The 20,773-nt window shown below is 37.4% G+C and overlaps 1 protein-coding gene and 1 long non-coding RNA gene across 2 annotated transcripts in view; both read right to left on the reverse strand.

Annotated features, from left to right (window-relative positions):
• The window catches only part of LOC115214401 (atrial natriuretic peptide receptor 1-like), a 300,999-nt gene that overhangs the window by 113,546 nt on the left and 166,680 nt on the right, over positions 1–20,773 (reverse strand). The window lies entirely within an intron of this gene.
• On the reverse strand, positions 991–12,037 carry LOC118764241. The gene is made up of 3 exons (XR_005000038.1): positions 12,026–12,037; positions 7,611–7,618; positions 991–1,104 (listed from the first exon to the last, which is right to left on the reverse strand). It is a non-coding gene; the product is annotated as an uncharacterized LOC118764241 (long non-coding RNA).

Raw genomic sequence — 20,773 nt, forward strand, 5'->3', positions numbered from 1 at the left:
TTCAAAAGTTTCCTTACTCCTTTTAATTATTGGTTTTAAATTTTGGCACAAAGCCAGTAATTCCGAGGAAGCGGGTAAGTCGATTACATCAACCTCCGTGCTCAAATGATACTTAATTTGTCGACTTTGGAAGGATGAAAGGCGAAGTCGACCTTGGTGGCATTTGAACTCAGAACGTAAAGACGAACGAAATGCCACTAAGCATTTTTCCCGGCGTGCTTAATCTTTCTGTGTATATAAATGCATATACATGCATAAATGCGTGCGTGTGTGTATGTATTCTGTTATTCATTTACTCTTTTCTTTGTTCCAGCCATTAAACTGCGGTCATGCTAGGGTTCCGCCTTAAAGGATTTTAGTCGAACGAATATACACGATACTTATTATTTTTTTAAAGCCTGGTATTTATTCTATCGGTCTCGTTTGCCGACCGATTACTAAAGGTTACGGTGAAACCACACACACACACACACGCATACATACATACATACATACATACATACATACATACATACATACATACATACATATAAGTGGAGGCGCAATGGCCCAGTGGTTAGGGCAGCGAACTCGCAGTCGTAGGATCGCGGTTTCGATTCCCAGATCGGGCGCTGTGAGTATTTATTGAGCGAAAACAGCTAAAAGCTCTACGAGGTTCCGGCAAGGGGTGGTGGCAACCCCTGCTGTATTCTTTCGCCACACCTTTCTCTCACTCTTTCTTCTGTTGGCCTGCTCGCGTAGTCAGCGGGGTGACGTCATTTGAAGTCTAAAACAATACGAAACGCATTGTGACCAGCGATGTGTAACAACATCTGATAGCCTGGTCGGTCACGGTGATATATATATAAAGACGTATCTTATCGGATAGCTGAAAAACACTCAAATATTCCCATAATGTTTCTCCAAATTTTCTTCACTACTATGTATAGTTAATTAGTTAGTTAAGATTAGGGTAAAAATCTCGTGGTATACTCTGGAAAGCCCGTCTATAGTTATTGGCTACCTTATGCCATCATACAATGGAAATGCTCTTGTTACTCGATATACATCAGAAATTCCATAATATCCATTGAGTTTATATAAATAGGTAAATGATAGAGAATTCTTTATATAAAAATCGCTATAATTGTTTCGGCACATTCTTACACGTCTAGTACATAGGTAAGATGTTGTACAATCATTATCTTACATCAATGCTGTAAAATGCAACTCCTCGGGTGATTGTTTAAATAAGTTCTTCGTTAGATTCCTTCGCCATTTCATTCAGTATGATGGTGCATACCCAAAGTGATGTAGCACATCACTTTATCCTGTGATACATTCCTGCTACATTCTAACCATATGTTCTCAATTCCGAGAAACCTATGTTAAATTAATATTTTCTCACATAAGTATAATACAGAGGATTTTGAGGGAAACGTATACTGGAGAAAATCATACCCGGAACTTCATTGTCATGTATTTCATCGACAGCTGAATGAGGAATGATAAGGTTAAACTCGGTAAAATTTATAGTCAGAACTTAATGAGTAAAACAAATATTCTTTTCTCTACTCTAAGGACAAGACCCGAAATTTCTGGGGAGGAGGTCAATCGATACCATCGAGGTAGAACTTGACTGGAAGTTTATTTTTTCGACCCTGGAGGGATAAAAAGCAAAGCTGGCCTTACTGTGATATGAACTCAGAACGTAAAGAACGGAAAAACTACTTTTAAAAAGAAAGCATTTTTCCGAGTCTATTCAGCCAGCTCGCCGCCTTATACGTACAAATATGTACATAAAACTATATATTTCAAAACACACACACACACACACATATATAAGTTCAACAAAATTTAGATTCAGATGAATATGGTACTTTATATATATGAATATAGTACTGTTATATATATATGTATATATATATAACAGTATTTAGTTATAAATCTTGTGATGATCTTTTAGAATCAATATAATACTATATAGCCGTTTTGATCGACTATTCGGGCCCCCTTTTAGTGGGGAGTGGAGCGTACCTAACATCACCACCATCTGGCTCTTGTATGCCTTTAGCAGATTTTCACTTTGCTGCAAGCATTCAAATCAGGATATCACAGTAGCATCCGGTTTGAGGATAATATAGCCTCTCAATACTCTACTTCCGGCTTCATTTCCCTTGCTTAAGGCCACTGATTATAAGAAGGTGATAACAACGCACTTATTAGACTGACAGATAGATGTATAATGTTTTGCGCTGTATGTCCCAACTCTCTACGCTCTGGGATCAAATCCATTGCATTTCACCAAATTCGGGTCTCGATAGAGTACCAGTGTAGTACTGGAGCATTTATTTCCCCTCACCCCCATCTGTCTCTCCTTTTCGGAATCATCAAAACAGAAGGAGACAAAGAATACGGTTATGTTCACATCGTGGCACCACTAATCTTTTCACTGCCACTTAGCGGACTCACTAAGGAAGAGAACACAAAAGCCCACTGTGCCAAAGGCAAGCGTTTCTCAGAGAAGACTCGTCACTAAACGCCACAAGAGCTTGAGCTACAGTTCTCTGGAATTTTCAACTTCCTTCTGTTATTGTGATGTTTTTGACCCCAGGTCAATCCTGATCCAACTGATCTATGATCAAAAGTATTGTATTTCAACTGTATTATTCCATCTTTTTTTAAAGATATCCAATGCGTTTTTTCCTTACATTAAGATTATATGATCTGATTTTTGTATGTATGTATGCATGCGTGCGTGCCTGCATACATATTTCTAGTGCACAGAATGACTACTTAGGTACTGTATTGGTTTCTTTTGACGTGTCATAAAGTCAGCGACACACTGCATGAATGGGTTACTAGCCTTAGTTTAGAAAACCCCTTAATATGTGTGTGTGTGTGTGTACATCCATCCATCCATCCATACATACATACATACATACATACATCCGGTGAGAGGATAAAAGTTTGAAAATGGTTTCTATTCACGCCGTACTTCCCATTAACATCCTAAATGAAAATAGGCTTTGATCCTTAGAAAAACCTGTTTCCCATGTGTATGATATCAGAGAAAGTAATATTTCGACGGGTTCGGAAGGGTCAGTACACATCTACACTCTTGCATACAGACACACAATTTTAAGAGCACTTTAAGTTACTGTAGTATTAATACGCATGTGTTTATCATTAATGATAAACATAGATATATATAGATGACTGCGAGTGTATATGCATATGTAAAATGATAAACACACGCACATACACACACACACACACACATAGGTGACTATGTGTGTATATATGTATAAATGTATATCTATGTATGTATAAGGATGTGCAATATTAAGCTGATGATATCAGCTTACGGATTAATTTTATTTTGAAATGGATGTATACGTGTGTCTAGATATGTGTCTAGATATGTATGTATGTATGTATGTATGCATGCATGTACATGTATGTATATATATATATATATATTATATATATATATATATATAGAGAGAGAGAGAGAGAGAGAGAGAGAGAGAGAGAGAGATGTATACACATACATATATAAGAGTTTATAAGTATTTATACTCAGAGAGGTGACACTTGTCAGGACGCCTTACATGCTAGAAATGGCAGCCAAACCCAATCCACGAAAAAATGTAATTCCAAGGAGAATAAAAGCAAAAATTATTTATAGTCCTAACCAAACTCGAGTTTCTGTATTAATGAACAAATAAATTGATTTGTCATCCGTACTTCGTCAGTCGGATCGATCAGACAATGCATAATTATGCAACTAATACGTACCGAAATCACACGTCCTTGCTGCATACTTATAGATTATGTTTTCAAATCAACCGCGCAAGCGCAGTCACATAGTCAGCGGTAATTAATAAAATTATTTTCTACTCTAGGCACAAGGCCCGAAATTTTGGGGGAGGGGGAACAGTCGATTAGATCGACGCCAGTACGTAACTGATACTTAATTTATCGACCTCGAAAGGATGAAAGGCAAAGTCGACCTCGACGGAATTTGAACTCAGAACGTAAAGACAGACGAAATACCTATTTCTTTATTACCCACAAGGGGCTAAACACAGAAGGGACAAACAAGGACAGACAAACGGATTAAGGCGATTATATCGACCCCAGTGCGTAACTGGTACTTAATTTATCGACCTCGAAAGGATGAAAGGCAAAGTCGACCTCGGCGGAATTTGAACTCAGGACGTAGCGGCAGACGAAATACGGCTACGCATTTCGCCCGGCGTGCTAACGTTTCTACCAGCTCGCCGCCTTAGTAAATAAAATTAAGACTGTACGAAAAAGCTTTGAAACCATGAAAATTTTACTGTAAAAATTATAAGGGTAGAATAATTAGAAATGGCTAGCATGCGTAATAAAACTCAATAGACAACATATTTTCATATATAAGAGTATATAAATATTTATACACAGAGAGGTGACTCCTTGACAGGACACCTTACATGCTAGAAAGGGCAGCTAAACACAAACCACGAAAAAAGGCAATTCCAAAGAGAATGAAAAAAAATATTTATAGTCAAAACCAAACTCGAGTTTCTGTATTAATGAACAAATAAACTAATTTGTCATCCGTACTTCGTCAGTGGGATCGCTAAGACAATGCATAATTATGCAGCTAATACGTACCGAAATCACACGTGCTTGCTGCATACTTATAGATAATGTTTTCAAATCAACCGCGCAAGTGCAGTCACGTAGTCAGCAGTAAATAATAAAATTAAAACTGCGTACCAAAGGGCTTTGAAATTGTGAAAATTTTATACGTGCTTGCTGCATACTTATAGATAATGTTTTCAAATCAACTGCACGAGCGCAATCACATAGCCAGCAGTTTTAATCTTATTATTCACTGCTGATTACGTGACTGAACTTGTGCGGTTAATTTGAAAACATAATCTTTAAGTATGCAGCAAGCACGTGTGATTTCGGTACGTATTAGCTGCATAATTATGCATTGTCTTATCGATCCCACTGACGAAGTACGGATGACAAATCAATTTATTTGTTCATTAATACAGAAACTCGAGTTTGGGGTTAACTATAAATAATTTTTTTTTTCATTCTCTTTGGAATTACTCTTTTTCAAGGTTTGTGTTTGGCTGCCCTTTCTAGCATGTAAGGCGTCCTGTCAAGGGTCACCTTTATGTGTATAAATATTTATACACTCTTATATATGAAAATACGTTGTCTATTGACGTTTATTACGCGTGCTAGACACCGGTATGAATTTTTTCCTAAATTTTCAACCTTTATAATTGTACACATACATAGACATACACATCTATGTATATGTATATATACGCACACATAAATACAGCCATGTATATTATATGTTTGTATATGTATACATATATCCAACACACAGACACACACAACACACACAACTTTCATGATATGTTTATGTGTGCATAGGAACTTAAGAATAAATATATCTTTTACTTGTTTCAGTAATCGAACAGTATCCTTGCTGAAGCACCGCTTTGAAGGGTTTGGTTGAACAAATTGACCCCAGTACTAAGTTACAGAAACGTAAACAAACCAACACTGGATCTCCAGCGGTGGTATATATATATATATATATATATATATATATATATATATATATATATACGACGAGCTTCTTTCAGTTTCCGTTTACTAAATCCACTCACAAAGCTTTGGCTGACTGGAGGCTACAGCAACCATTCTGTTCAATACCACAGATTTGCTCGTCAGTTGCTTGACTAACCTTGAGTATGTCCCTTAGTGGCTGACAATATGTGCATCTCTGATCAGGAGCAGAAGTAGTGGGGGAGCCTCATAGCCATGTGTTGAGAGGAAGTTTTTCGGGTTTGGATAATTCACCTCTGGAAACAAGGGCGTTTTGTTCATCATCCTTAAACAAACCTTATTCGGGGACCTTTTGAGCGGGATAGGCTACTCGACCTGAAGAAAATTCTAACTGAGCCCCACCTGCAAAGTCATGCCTGTTTATCTTGATATGAGATCACTATGTCGCGCACATATTGTTGTGATGCATGTGCCTGGTGTACCCTTATCAGACGGGCAGCCATGATGAATATACTGGGCTTCGTATATTTTACTCCAATGTCACTTTGATGGCATGCACTGCTCTCTCACTCATACATACATACATACATAGCAAAATCCTCTTGGAAGAGCCCTTTTGGCCACTTGAAAATACGAAAACCGCTGATATAAGTTTTTATTTATTCCTTAAATGTGTTAAAATTCTCATTGCACAACTAGGACCTTGTCACAAACGCAATTCCATTGTAACTGTCTGATTTATTGTATATAACCACCTATAATTTTCAGCGTTTTCGTTTTCCATTGTACTTACCGACAGAATCAACGTGACATATATGTGTAGAAATATTGTACCTTCTGAATCATGAATACAATCCACACGAAGGGCTTCTATGCAGGTTCCGTCCCCTCAATTTCACACACAAGATATGGACTGAACTTAGGGCATGGAAAATAGCATTAGCTTCAACATGAAACTCACTAACTCCGAACCCGAGATCTTGTAGTTGCTAAGCGAACTTTCTTACCTACAGTGTGTGTGTGTGCGTGTGTGTGTGCACGCGTACGTGTGTGTATAAATAAGAAAGGCAACATAATACAAGTACAAATACTTCACAAATAGCTTAACAATATACAAAACCAAAACCGAGAAAACGGTTACTCTTCTATTTGGATATCTACGACTACTACCTTTCGATAACTAAACATATCCTTGTTGATGTTATCATCTTTGCTAAGCATTTCATGCATTTGAACTCACTTGAAAAGGAAGCTATTCTATAAACAAAAATTCTCTCTTTTTTTTATAATAATTTTAAATGGATAAAACACTCTGTTATTACCATGGGATCTAAGCATTCTGTGTTGGCTAGAGTTTTTGATAGCATCTATATCATACAGGCATTAAAATTAAATTCCCGTTACTTTAGAACAGTCGAAGTTCTGCTTCTCTCAAAAAACTATAAAACCAAAATCTAATGATTCGTTTTAGATAAAAATCAACATTCACGCCCTTTGTAATGATTTAAGTTTTAAAATAACATTTGAGCAACGCCTTAAAATAGGGAAATTTCTAGAGGCAACTGGTAGAATCATTTTATTTTTTTCATCTTATAAGCACATCATTCTGCTTCATCTAAATATAAACATGCCATACACACTAGAAACATTGTAACTGTATCTTCTCTCTCACACACTTTTCTCCTTACTCGTGTATTTTGCTAAGCACGTATGTACTATCATCTCTTCGTCTGTCTTTGTCCCGTAACCTTTATAACTATGCTCTTTCATTGAAAACGTTGTGTGTGTGTGTGTGCAAAGACAGAGAAAGAGAGAGAGAGGAAGGCAGGAGTACTTTTGGGTACGACATCGGCCAACGGAGCAGCAACGGACTGCGAGCTACCGTTGTGTGCCGGCGAGTGGAGACTGTTGCAGGAATGCGGCGGAAGACGCGATAACGACGTCTTCAGGACGAAAATGCAATCCCAGCGGCGGTGGACGATGAGGCCACATGTATGACAGCAAGGCGGAGGCGAGGAATCCGAGCATGCGAAACGACAAACGAATGGAGCTACTGCTGTCAACGACGGCGCAGAGCAGGTGAGCACAAACGAACGAGCAAGCGAGTTCGAGAGTGTTTGCGCTTATCTAGTATATATAAATCACAGTATGTATGTGTATAATGACTAACGCATACATTTCCACAATTCTCAACCGATTTTTACCAAACTTTACGCACACATTACTTGTATCCCAAGAATATCCGGGCAAGGTTGTTTATGGAAGACCAGCAGTCGCCCATGCATACCGGCCTTCCCTCTCCACGCCACCAGTGTTATCCAAGGGAAAGGCACAGGCCGATACAGCTTGGCACCTGTGACGTCGCAACTCATTTCTTCAGCTGAGTGAACTGGAGCAACGTGAAATAAAGTGTATTGCCCAAGATCACAACACGCAGCCCAGTCCGGGATTCGAACTCACAACCTCACCATCGTAAGCTCGCTCTAACCACTGAGACATGCGCCTTCACAATATATATATATACATATATACATATACATATATATATATATAATATATACATATATTATATATATATATATCATATATATATATATATATATATATATATATATATATATATATATATACATATATATATATATAATATATACATATATTATATATATATACATATATTATATATATATACATATATATATTATATATATACATATATATATATATACATATATATATAATATATATATACATATATACATATATTATATATATACATATATATATATATATAATATATATATACATATAATATATACATATATATATATACATATATATACATATATTATATACATATATATATATATATATACATATACATCTACATAAATGATATTACTGATACCATCAAACACAGTAACATCAGAACCTTCGCTGATGACTCCAAGCTCCAGAAGGTCATCAATGGCGTGGATGACCGAATAAACCTTCAGTCAGACCTACTGGCTGTTGTCCAATGGGCGGAAAAGAATAACATGTTGCTAAATGAAGACAAATTTGAACTGATCCACTTTGGAAGGGAGGACGCTCTGAAACTACCATACTCTCTTCCTTCTGGAGAAATTCTCATGGCATCCAACAACATCAGAGACCTGGGAGTAACAGTGGACAACAACATAAGCTGGGCTACACATATAAACAGCAAAGTTGACATGGCCCGCAGAATGTGTTCCTGGATTCTCAGAACCTTCCAGTCGAGAGATTCCCACGCTATTATCCTTCTCTTCTCCACTTTTGCCCGACCCCACCTTGAATACTGCTGTCCACTGTGGTCTCCCTACACAAAACAAAATATTATGAGAATTGAAGCTCCCCAAGGTCAATCACAAAAAAGATAGATGGCATGTCAGACCTTGACTACTGGGGTAGACTAGAGAAGCTGAAATTGTATTCACTCCAACGACGCCGTGAACGCTACATTATCTGTATGATGTGGAAAATATTCCACCAGCACTGTCCGAATGATGTTGGCATCACCTTCAAAATGCATCCAAGGCTTGGACCACGTGCCATCCGTCCACAACAAAAATCTAAATCGCATAACATAACGACAATACGGCACAACTATTTCACCTCAATTGGACCTGCTCTCTTCAACATTACACCAGGGCACGTCAAAAAAACTGACCACACAAAATTCAAGAAGTCTTTGGACAAATTCCTTCAAACAGTACCGGACAAACCACCCACACCCGGATATGTCTCCGCAAACAATAACTCTCTGCTCGAATGGGCCTTGGTGCCAAAATCCTGAACTGAAAGACTTTACCAGGTGGTGCTATTAAGTTAGACATGGCCTGGGCCAATACTGGCCAAAACCTTTCTAAGTTATTCTAAGTTATATATATATATACATATATATATATACATATATATATACATATATATATACATATATATATATATATAAATATATATATACATATACATATATATATATATATATATATATATATACATATATATATATATATAATATATATATATATATATATACATATATATATATATATACATATATATATACTATATATATATATATATACATATATTATATACATATATATATATACATATATATATATATATACATATACAATATATATATACATATATATATAATATATATATATATATATATATATATATATATATATATACATACATACATATACAAAAATATGCATAGAGATAATCACATAGATATATACAACTGGCTTCTTTCAGTTTCCGTCAATCAAATTCACTCACACGGCTTTGGTAGGCCCGAGGTTATAGTAGAAGATACTTGCCCTAGGTGCCACGCGGTGGGACTGAACCGAGACCATGTGGTTGCTGCTTGCCACACAGCCATGCCTACGCTCATAAATTGATTATTTTTATCTACTTCTTTAGTTTTACTTACTTCTTATCATTTCTATAATTGTTTTATTTTAAGTTTCTTTTTCGTTTGTTTTCTCATATTTTTTATTTAAATCTTTTTTTTGTTTCTTGTTTTTATTGGGTTTTTTGTTTGTGCTTTTTTCCTCAACTTTAATCTTTTGTCGCAATAGTTATTTAATATTACGAAACTTTTTTCATCCTAACGTATCTTCGAATGCTTCTGCTGGAATTCATTTCTAATCACTTTCGACATTTTCGCATTCTTCCTACTAATATTTCTTTTCAAAGTCTTCAACTAATGTTCTTTACACTGACTTCAACATTTGATCAATTCAAACATAAAACTCATATTTTAATCATATTAATAAATGTTGGGCTTGATTCATATTTATCTCCCTTCCGTTATACATCTTCTTTATTTCTAAACTATTTTTGGTATCCCCTTATCTCTTTATGTGCTTTAAGCAAGTTATTAATTTGAAACATCATTTTTAAGCCATGCATCTTTCTACCCAAACAATACACTTTAGATTTACTATCTCCACAATGAGAATTTCATCTCATTCTTTTTATTTTAACTTTACTCTCATTTTTTATTTTTTTAATGTTTCTTTTCCATATTTAGCGGTTATATTGTCTCATTTATCTGTTACATTATACCTTTCAACTCTTATCTTGGATGAACGTCTTAAAAATAGACCCCTCTTAGCTTTTTTTTTTCCAATATAACAAGTAATTCTTTGGTTTCGTAACCACACACTCACATATATATATATTTAAATTTGCTCATAAAGACCCTTTTTCTCCTAAGAAGAGAATTCTTTTTTGTAACTATCGATTATTCGTTTTCCAATGTCGTGTTACTCTTTTATTTGTTTCAGTCATTTGACTGCGGCCATGCTGGAGCACCGCCTTTAGTCGAACATATCGACTCCAGGACTTATCCTTTGCAAGCCTAGTACTTATTCTATGGGTCTCTTTTGCCGAACCGCTAAGTTACGGGGACGTAAACACATCGGCATCGGTTGTCAAGCGATGGGGAGAAGACACAGACACGCACACATATATAAATACATATATACATATACATATATATATATATATATATATATATATATATATATATATATATATATGGCCTGCTCGCTTAGCCGGCGGGGTGGCGTAATTTGAAGGATAAAACATTGCGAACGCATTGTGACCAGCGATGTGTTGCAACATCTGATGGTCTGGTCGGTCACGTGATCACGTGATATATATATATATATATATATATATATATATACACGACGAACTTCTTTCAGTTTTTGTCTATCAAATCCACTCACAAGACTTTGGCTGGCCCGAGGTTATAGTAGAAGACACTTGCCCAATGTGTCACGCAGTGGGACTGAACCCGATACCTAATGGCTGCTGAGTGAGCTACTTAACCACACACACATGCCTAACTTTCTGTCCTTTCGCTAATAAATTTGAAATTTCTTCAAAATCAAACCATCGATTTCTTTTCTCTTGTTAGGTCGAATGATTACTTAAAGTTTAAGTAATCATTCGACCTAGGTATGGAAAAAAAGTCCTAAAAATAATTCTTAAACTATCCCCATTATAGCTAATAACCCACGCTTTTACTTTTCACATAATATCATCAGATTCGTCAATTATGCCTTTATATATTTCCAGTTCTCATTTTCAAACTGCATTTCCTTTTACTTGATCATTTTCTCTGTTTATTTAAAGTTTATTAGAATGTACATAAGTTCTATCTATTGTATGATTTTGGAGCTATGATCACCAATATATTTTTGAAATTTCTTCACTTTCTTATAAACATTTACATAAGTTGACTTTTATAACCTTGGCATACTTTTATATACAATTATATATTTAAATTTTGCTTCTATTATTAATTGTGTTTATATATTTATATTTTAAGATTTATCTCTTTGTTTTCTCCCTAAATATATACACAATTTATTGTATTGCTTCTCCTCATATATTTTTTGCTCTGTACATTCTATATTTATTTAAATACGGTATTCTGTATATAAGCGTCTTGTGTATATAGGCGTATGTAGGCCTAAGTCTTATATGTTTATTTCCGTATTCACACACACATACACACACACACACATATTTGCGTGTGTGAGTATGTGTTTAATTAGAGAAAGAAAGGGGGTTTGTTTGTTACATATATATTTATACGTTTCAATAGCTATATCAGAATAATATATATAAACCTGGCGGGTGTTTGTGTCTTTATCTATGAATTGTTTTGTAGGAGTTGTATGAATTGACATTTCTATATGCTAATTCTCATAGCTATTGATATAATCTGTTAATATTGCCTATAGAGGTATGTTGAGATAAATATATTCAATATATACTTATGTTTATAAACGTAAATTGTTCATTACTTGTATTTGAAGGTTAGCAATCAGTTGTATACTCTATTTTATATATATATATATATATATATATATATATATATATATATAATATATATATATATAATATATATATATATATATATATATATAATATATATATATATCATGTATTATAGATATGTGTGTGTGTACGTGTGCGAGTCTTTTACCTTTTATATTCTACTTATTTCAGTCATAGGGCTGCGGTCACGCTGGGGCCCCACTTGGAAGGGTTGAATCAAACAAATCGACCCTAGTATTTTTCTAATGTGGTATTGTGGAGGCAAAATGGCCCAGTTGTCAGGGCAACGGACTCGCGTTCGTAGGATCGCGGTTTCGATTCTCAGACCGGGAGTTGTGAGTGTTTATTGAGCGAAAACACCTAAAGCTCTACGAGGCTCCGGTGAACCCTGCTGTACTCTTCCACCACAACTTTCTCTCACTCTTTCTTCCTGTTGTACCTATATTTCAAAGGGCCGGCCTTGTCACACTCGGTGTCACGCTGAATCTTCCCGAGAACTATGTTACGAGTACACGTGTCTGTGGAGTGCTCAGCCACTTGCACGTTAATTTCTCGTGCAGGCTGTTCGGCTGGTCGGTTCAACTGGAACCCTCGTCGTCGTAACCGACGGAGTGCTACGAAATATTGTTTTATGAGTCCCTAGCAGAACCGCTAATTTAAAGGAACATAAAACCAATACCGGTTATCAAACGGGAGAGGGTGGGACACATATACTCATGTATATATTTATTTGACATGTAGAATTGTTAATCCGGACACGTTTTTTATTTCTCTCTCTCTCCGTTTATTATTTTTTTCTCCATTTTCTTTTCTCGTTTTTTCTGTCGAAGAGCGGAGGTTCGAAACGTCAAAGACTTTTCCACTTCGCCTGAGCGTCAAACTAATACACCTTTTTTGATATTCCTTCACCTGTCTCTGCCTTTCTTTTTTTGTACATTTGAGCCATATAGAAATAAGTTCATCATCATCCGAAAAGTGCTTCCTCTTCAAAAAAGACTTCATGGTTGGAAAGAGGTGGAAGTCAGATGGAGCGTATGCATAAATCTAACATTATATGTATGTCTGTGAGTCAGTATGTGTGCCTCTATTTTACAAACAGAACTTAGTAAGTATCGTGAGTAGATAAGAAATTATCTAATTTGGCCAGTCAAACCTCAAACTGTTAGAAATCTCAAATCTCATCAAGCACGTTTCATCTCAGTTCACACTTTATTATCAGTCTAGCGTTTGGGTGAGGTACGCTAGATCTACGTCGTTCGACGATAAGAATTTAGTTGTTTCCTCAATAGAATTGCCTGCCCCTGAATTAAAGAGTAATTGGTTGATTATTCCGCAGATATATGTGTCCTTAATGTAATTAAGTCATGCACAATCAGACAGACACACTACAGGACAAGACTGTACAGTTTGAACTACAAGTACAATCCACGGACAGGCTTATATACAGTTTCTGTCAATAAGATTTAACACTCAATGTATGGGTCGACACGAGGCTACAGAAAATGACATTTGCCCAAGATGTCACGCAGAGGGATGGAACCCACAATCGCATGATTGCGAAGAGAACTTCTTAAACATTTTGTCATGCTGTGAGGTATATATAACAACAAAGATGGCAGACATAATATGGTTTTACGTCTGGCTAGCCCAAAACTCGCGCTAGTGTGATGTCAATATGAGATACAGTTATAATAATGCAAAAATAAAAAGTAGATTATTAAAAGGAGATAAGCCAAATACAGTTAATGGCTTCGAGCGTTATTTTTAATAAAATCATTCTCAAGACTGTAAATGCTTATTTTCAAGTATCTATAAACTAAAACAGAGTGAAATAAAGTAAATAAATAAATAAATATAAAGGGGGTTATTTATACAAGGCTATTGTTATATGGAGTGAATTCGCGCTTTATTCGAGGGGTGGACTTTTCGATGTCCATGCATTCAAATAGGGACTCTGTGTAAAGCACCTGTTTAAGAAAACATAGATGAGTTTCTTAGTTCTAAAATGTTAGTGGGATAACGCTGAAGGTGTATGACCTAGTGGTTAAAGTGTTAGATGCAGGAACATAATACCGTGGGTACAATTCCAAGACGGAGATGCACGTTATGTCCTTGAGCAAAGCATCTCATTTCGCGTTACCCCCGTCTAGTCAATTGAAAATGAGTACCAAGGCAAGTGCTGATGCAGCATTCAGTTTCTCCCTCTCACTAGATATGCCGAAGGGTCAAAGGGTGGGTTAAGTCGAATGGGTGTCTATATCTGCTCACAACTACATAGGCGCCTAATAAAATCAGCGAGAGCTTGTCAGATGTTACCAAGCCATACTTGTTCGTGATGGCTGGCTCTCGGTGGTATGGTGGCTAAGGTATATCCTGATCGGCTTTCCTTGTAGACTATACGAGTTCGTAGCAGTTTGTGGCTTATATATGTGCTAGTCCGGTGTGGTATTTTCACTCCTACGAACGACTATTCACTATGTTCCATTGCTTAGAGTTTATAAGAAATCATAATTTATTAGATATCAACATGTACAATCACCATATGATTGGAAAGCAATTGCTTACTGTTGTTAAAAATCCACTTGCGCGTACCCGGTGTTTTTATTCTGGGAGGAACGGGGATTAGAGAGGTTTATGCAGGGTATGAGAATAAGTTAGAAGATATGTTAGTAAGGGGTATCATGAAGTATGAGCACGGCTTTGCAATAAGGAGAAGGATGAAGTATAGTATATTTAATACCCAGGTTTCGAAGTTATCAAAATAATCGGGGTTCCCAGGACGCATGTTTGGGTGGACGTGGAATGGGGCGGAAGATGTGGTAAAAAATGGAGAAGCTGTCCCAATAAGAAACTTCTACATCTAGTGGCTAACAGAGAAGTCCTAAAGAATATTAAGAAGAATGAATATGAATGCATTCTACTTTGAGAAAGGTATGTCCATTACTGCCATAGATGATTAGTTTAATTTCATTTCAAATATAAAATGTCCACTTAAGTTAAAGACGTGGTAAGATTCCAAAATAAGTTTATTAAAAAATTAGCAAACCAATATTTTCCAAATGAATTGATATTTGCCACCCTTCCAAAATTCCAGCAAACTATTTTTGAAAACTAACATAACCAAGAAACTGACAGAAACACTTATAATAGACTTTTATCATAAGAGATTATTATAAGAAAACAAAACTGTGACATAAAAAAAAAGTATTCAAATATTATAATGATTTTATATACTGATAAAACACTACCTATTCCGTAAACCAAATGAATATATTAATTGTATAAGCAGAGGCTCTAACAATTCGCTGCAGTTATTAATTATATCACAGGCACTATCAATTGATACATTTCCAATATTTCTTCAGATAAAAAGTTCGATAAGACCGACTTACACTACAACAATCTGCTGAAGAGATGTGGTTTCGATATGAAAAATTAATTCGACAGTTAATTAGAATTAATTAGACAGATCAATAGAGATAGCCTTTAGGTTTCATATGGTGCAGCTCAGACAGCATTTGCTAGACAACGACAGCTTAAATAAATACATCAACCAAGTGCTCAAAAGTAAAGAGAACAGCATACTAAAGAGAGGTAGCGAACTCAACAAAAATTCATTTCCTAGGGGCGTACCATTCTACCCCAGAATTGTTGGACTAACATATGTCACAAAGAGTCACTACAGAAACACTGCATAAAGCACAAAGAGGTTATATTTAGCTGTTTCCAGTATGCTCCAAAGAAATACTAATAGTTTTTTTTTTTCTAATTTTGGCACAAGGCCAACAATTTTGAGGAGAAAGGGTTAATCGATACCATCGATCCCAGTACTTTATAATATAGAATCCGAAATGAGAAAAAGTAAAATTGATTACGGCTGAATTTGACCTTTATAGGCGTAGGAGTGGCTGTGTGGTAAGTAGCTTGCTTACGAGCCACATGTTTCCGGGTTCAGTCCCACTGCGTGACACATTGGGCAAGTGTCTTCTACTATAGCCTCGGGCCGACCGAAGCCTTATGAGTGGATTTGGTAGACGGAAACTGAAAGAAGCCCATCGTATATATGTATGTATATGTATATGTGTGTGTGTGTGTGTATGTGTGTGTGCGTGTGTGCGTGTATATGTTTGTGTGTCTGTGTTTGTCCCCCAACATCGCTTGACAACCGATGCTGGTGTGTTTACATCCCTGTAACTTAGCAGTTCAGCAAAGGAGACCGATAGAATAAGTACTAGGCTTACAAAGAATAAGTCCTGGGGTCGATTTGCTCGACTCAAAAAAAGAGCCGGTGCTCCGGCATAGCCGCAGTCAAATGACTGAAACAAGTAAAAGAGCTTACATTATTTCACATCTTAATGATTACACTTCGCAATCCAAGTACTAGAGATAGCTTCCAAATCCTAACGTAAAAAAATAAAGCGAGAGTAAATCTCTTAAACTTTAAGATCGGCCGACGATGTCAGTTATACCACATTTCTCTGGAAGATATACGTGAATAGCTGCTGCCCAGAAAATGGAGTGGCTGTGTGGTAAGTAGCTTGCTAACCAACCACATGGTTCCGGGTTCAATCCCACCGCGTGGCATCTTGGGCAAGTGTCTTCTGCTACAGCCCCGGGCCGACCAATGCCTTGTGAGTGGATTTGGTAGATGGAAACTGAAAGAAGCCTGTCGTATATATGTATATATATATATATGTATGTGTGTGTGTTTGTGTGTCTGTGTTTGTCCCCCTAGCATTGCTTGACAACGGATGCTGGTGTATTTACGTTCCTGTCACTTAGCGGTTCGGCAAAAGAGACCGATAGAATAAGTACTGGGCTTACAAAGAATAAGTCCCGGGGTCGATTTGCTCGACTAAAGGCGGTGCTCCAGCATGGCCGCAGTCAAATGACTGAAACAACTAAAAGAGTAAAAGAGAAAAAGAGAGAGAGAGTACTGCTTTATAAAGCGGTTTAACGTTGTTGCTAAAACAATGCAATACGTCAGTAGTCGGAAAGACTGCTCTTGGATAAATATCAAGAATATTTTTCCTACAGAATGCATACATGCGATCAAATCAAGGAATATTGGTGGAACATCTCCATCAACACATCTGCAAAATGCAAATATATCAAGCCTGTGCTATACTTATTTGGGACAGAAAAGAAAAATTATGCATTAAATTCAAAAGATATTCTTGACAGTTATACCAGGACAGTCTTTCCAATAAATAGCATTGTATATTGTTTTTGCAATAACTGCTTTCGAAGGCATTTTGGAAGCAGTTACTGACCACATGTATCTTCCACATAATTGATATTTTTGGCACGCAGAGATATCTTTTATATAATAATTCTATTTGAGTTATAACTTTGAGGTTTGCTTTATAAAGCCCGACCACCGGTATTGGCTTTCAAATACTACCATTCGACGAAAAAGGATGGCTTTACTGATGATAGAGATGAAAATCTGTAAATATCCGTAAATATTCGATTTATACATAGACAGGTTAAGCGGGCAAGCCAAAATCTCTTCTGGGCGAAACACCAGCCCGTCACAGGGCGACCCATTTGCCGGTGAGTGGACTGGAGCAACGTGAAATAAAGTGTTTTGCTCAGGAAACAAGTCTGGAATCACACTGGAATTTAGGGAAGGGTGGCAAATATTCTTAATTCATTTGGGAAAATATTTGTTTACTAAATTTTTGAACAACTAATTACTAGGCCACACGACTTCACTTTCTCTTTCTCCCCCCCTCTCTCTCTCTCTCTTTCTATATCTCTCTCTATCTCTCTTTCGCTCTCTCTCTCTCTCTCACACACACACACACACACACACCACACACACACACACACAACACACACACACACACACCAGAATCTGATATTCATTCTGTTCCTGTTCGGAGTTTCTCACTCGATTACATCCTTCATTGTTCCTGTCTGAAGTATCGCATGAGGCCAGAAACATTGTCCAGCGACAGAGTAAGTTAGCAATTTCGTACACAGATATTTTAGTAATTCTATTTTTGTCGGGTAGAGTCCTGTATGTCAATTGTTAAACATGAAAGGTGTTATGTGACATATATATATATCACCTTGATCACCTTGACCGACCAGTCCGTCAGGCGTCCATTTGACACCGCTGGTCACAGCACGCTGTCCACTCCTCTCTGGATCGTGCCTTTCTCATCCACGTGATCCCAATCGTCCTCCTGAAATCGTAACTCCACCGTCGTGGAGGTCTTCCGGGTGGTCTTTTCCGCTCACGCGGGTACCACTCGACAACTGCGTGCGTCCACCGATTGTCGGTGAGCCGGGCGACGTGTCCAGCCCATATATACTTGCTGCGTGTATACTCTGCGATGATATCTCTCACGCCGGACTTCTTTCTGATGATCTTGCTACTTATGTGCTCTCTCAACGAGATACCAAGCATTGACCTTTCCATGGCTCTTTGAGCCGTTACGAATCTTTGCTCTTCTCTCTTTGTGGTATCCCATGTTTCACTACCATATAACATTGCAGACAGAACTGCACTGTTAATGAGGTTGGCGCAGGTGGTCCTGTCCAACCTTCCATTGAGCACATCCCTTATGCCATTGAACGTCTTCCATCTGGCCCTTACTCTCCGTGAGATCTCCTTTTTGATATCCCGGCACATATTTACTTCCTGTCCCAGGTAGACATATTCCCTCACCTCCTCTATTTCATCACAGCCGATCACCATTCTACCTGTTGGTACATTGTCTGACCGCATGAACTTTGTTTTCATGCGGTTCATCTTGAGACCTACTGCAGAACTTTTGATGTCGAGCTCCATCAGCATGGTCTGATCCATGTTTTCAGCGATGAGTACGATGTCGTCAGCGAAACGGAGGTGAGTGAGGAGCTCGCCATTGATGTTGACACCACCTTACCAGTCGATGTCTCTGATGATCTGTTCGAGACATGCAGTGAAAAGTTTTGGGGAGATTGTATCTCCTTGCTTCACTCCCTTCTCGACCGGCACTCGTATGGGTGATGACAGTAGAGTTATGTCGGTGGTGCATCCGGAATTTGCCTCTCTGAGCAGCTGCACATATTGCGCTTCGATTCCTTGCCTCTGCAGCGAGTTCAGCACTGCGTTGGTTTCGACGCTATCGAAGGCCTTCTCATAATCTATAAACGCAACGCAAAGAGGCAGCTTGTACTCATTTGCTCGCTCAAGCAGTTGTGTTAGAGTAAATATATGGTCTATTGTGTTGTAGTTCTTCCGGAAGCCTGCTTGTTCCCTCGGTTGTTGTTCGTCGAGACGACGTGACAACCTGTTCAGAATTATCTTCGTGAACAGCTTGTACACGTGAGACAGCAGGCATATGGGTCGGTAGTTCTTTAGATCTTCTCTGTCGCCCTTCTTATACAGCAGGATGGTATTTGACTCTTTTTACTGCGAAGGAATTCTTCCCTCGTCTAGATAGTGCGTAAATCGCTCAGCGAGGATTTTCCAGAGCTGCTCTCTGCCTGACTTTAGCATCTCCGATGTTATACCGTCTTCCCTTGGAGCCTTTCCGTTTTTCATCGAGCCGATGGCTCTTTCAACCTCACTGACAAGGATAGGTGGCACGTTTTCTTCCTGTTGGAGTGGTGGTAACGGCTGGACATTTCTGGTAGACTTAAAGTGCTTGGAGTAGAAGTCTTCACAAACTTTTTCCATCTCGCTCTTCTCGTTGACCGGTATTCCATCTGTATTTTTCAGGGCCGTCACCTCCGGTCTATATAGTACCATGTCCCTCTTGCATTTCTTGAGGCTCTTCTTTTCCTCTGCGGCCTTCAAGAGCTTCTCCATCCGGTATGCCTCAAAGTCTTTCTGACGAATCACTCTCCTGAGAATGGAATATTCAAGGTGATCTTCAATAGTCCTCTTCATATTTTTCCTCTTCTCGAGTAACTTCGTAGTTTCTTCCGAGATTCTTCCCTTCTTTTCTCTTGGGCATACTCCCTTAGCCTTCCTTAAACACTCCTTCAGTTTCCCTATCAGTGAGTTGTAGTCATCGTCTATGTCGTCTCCTATATATGCATGTGTGTAACATATGTTATGTAATATATATATATATTATATATTATATATATATATATATATATATATATATATATCAGTATGTGACCGCGTGTGTATTGTTGGCGATTTTCTTTCTCTCCGTCTTCCCTTTCTTGGACCTTTCCTTTTTCTATGTTTCTGACGAAGAGCTCCGCTCGTAACGTTAAATCCTCCTTCTTTCTTCCTTACCTGAGCGTCCAATAACACTATACTTGTTCCACATCCTCGCGTTGTTGTATTGTCTCTTTGTTA

Source organism: Octopus sinensis, linkage group LG7, assembly GCF_006345805.1.
Source record: "Octopus sinensis linkage group LG7, ASM634580v1, whole genome shotgun sequence".
NCBI classification, from domain to species: domain Eukaryota; kingdom Metazoa; phylum Mollusca; class Cephalopoda; order Octopoda; family Octopodidae; genus Octopus; species Octopus sinensis.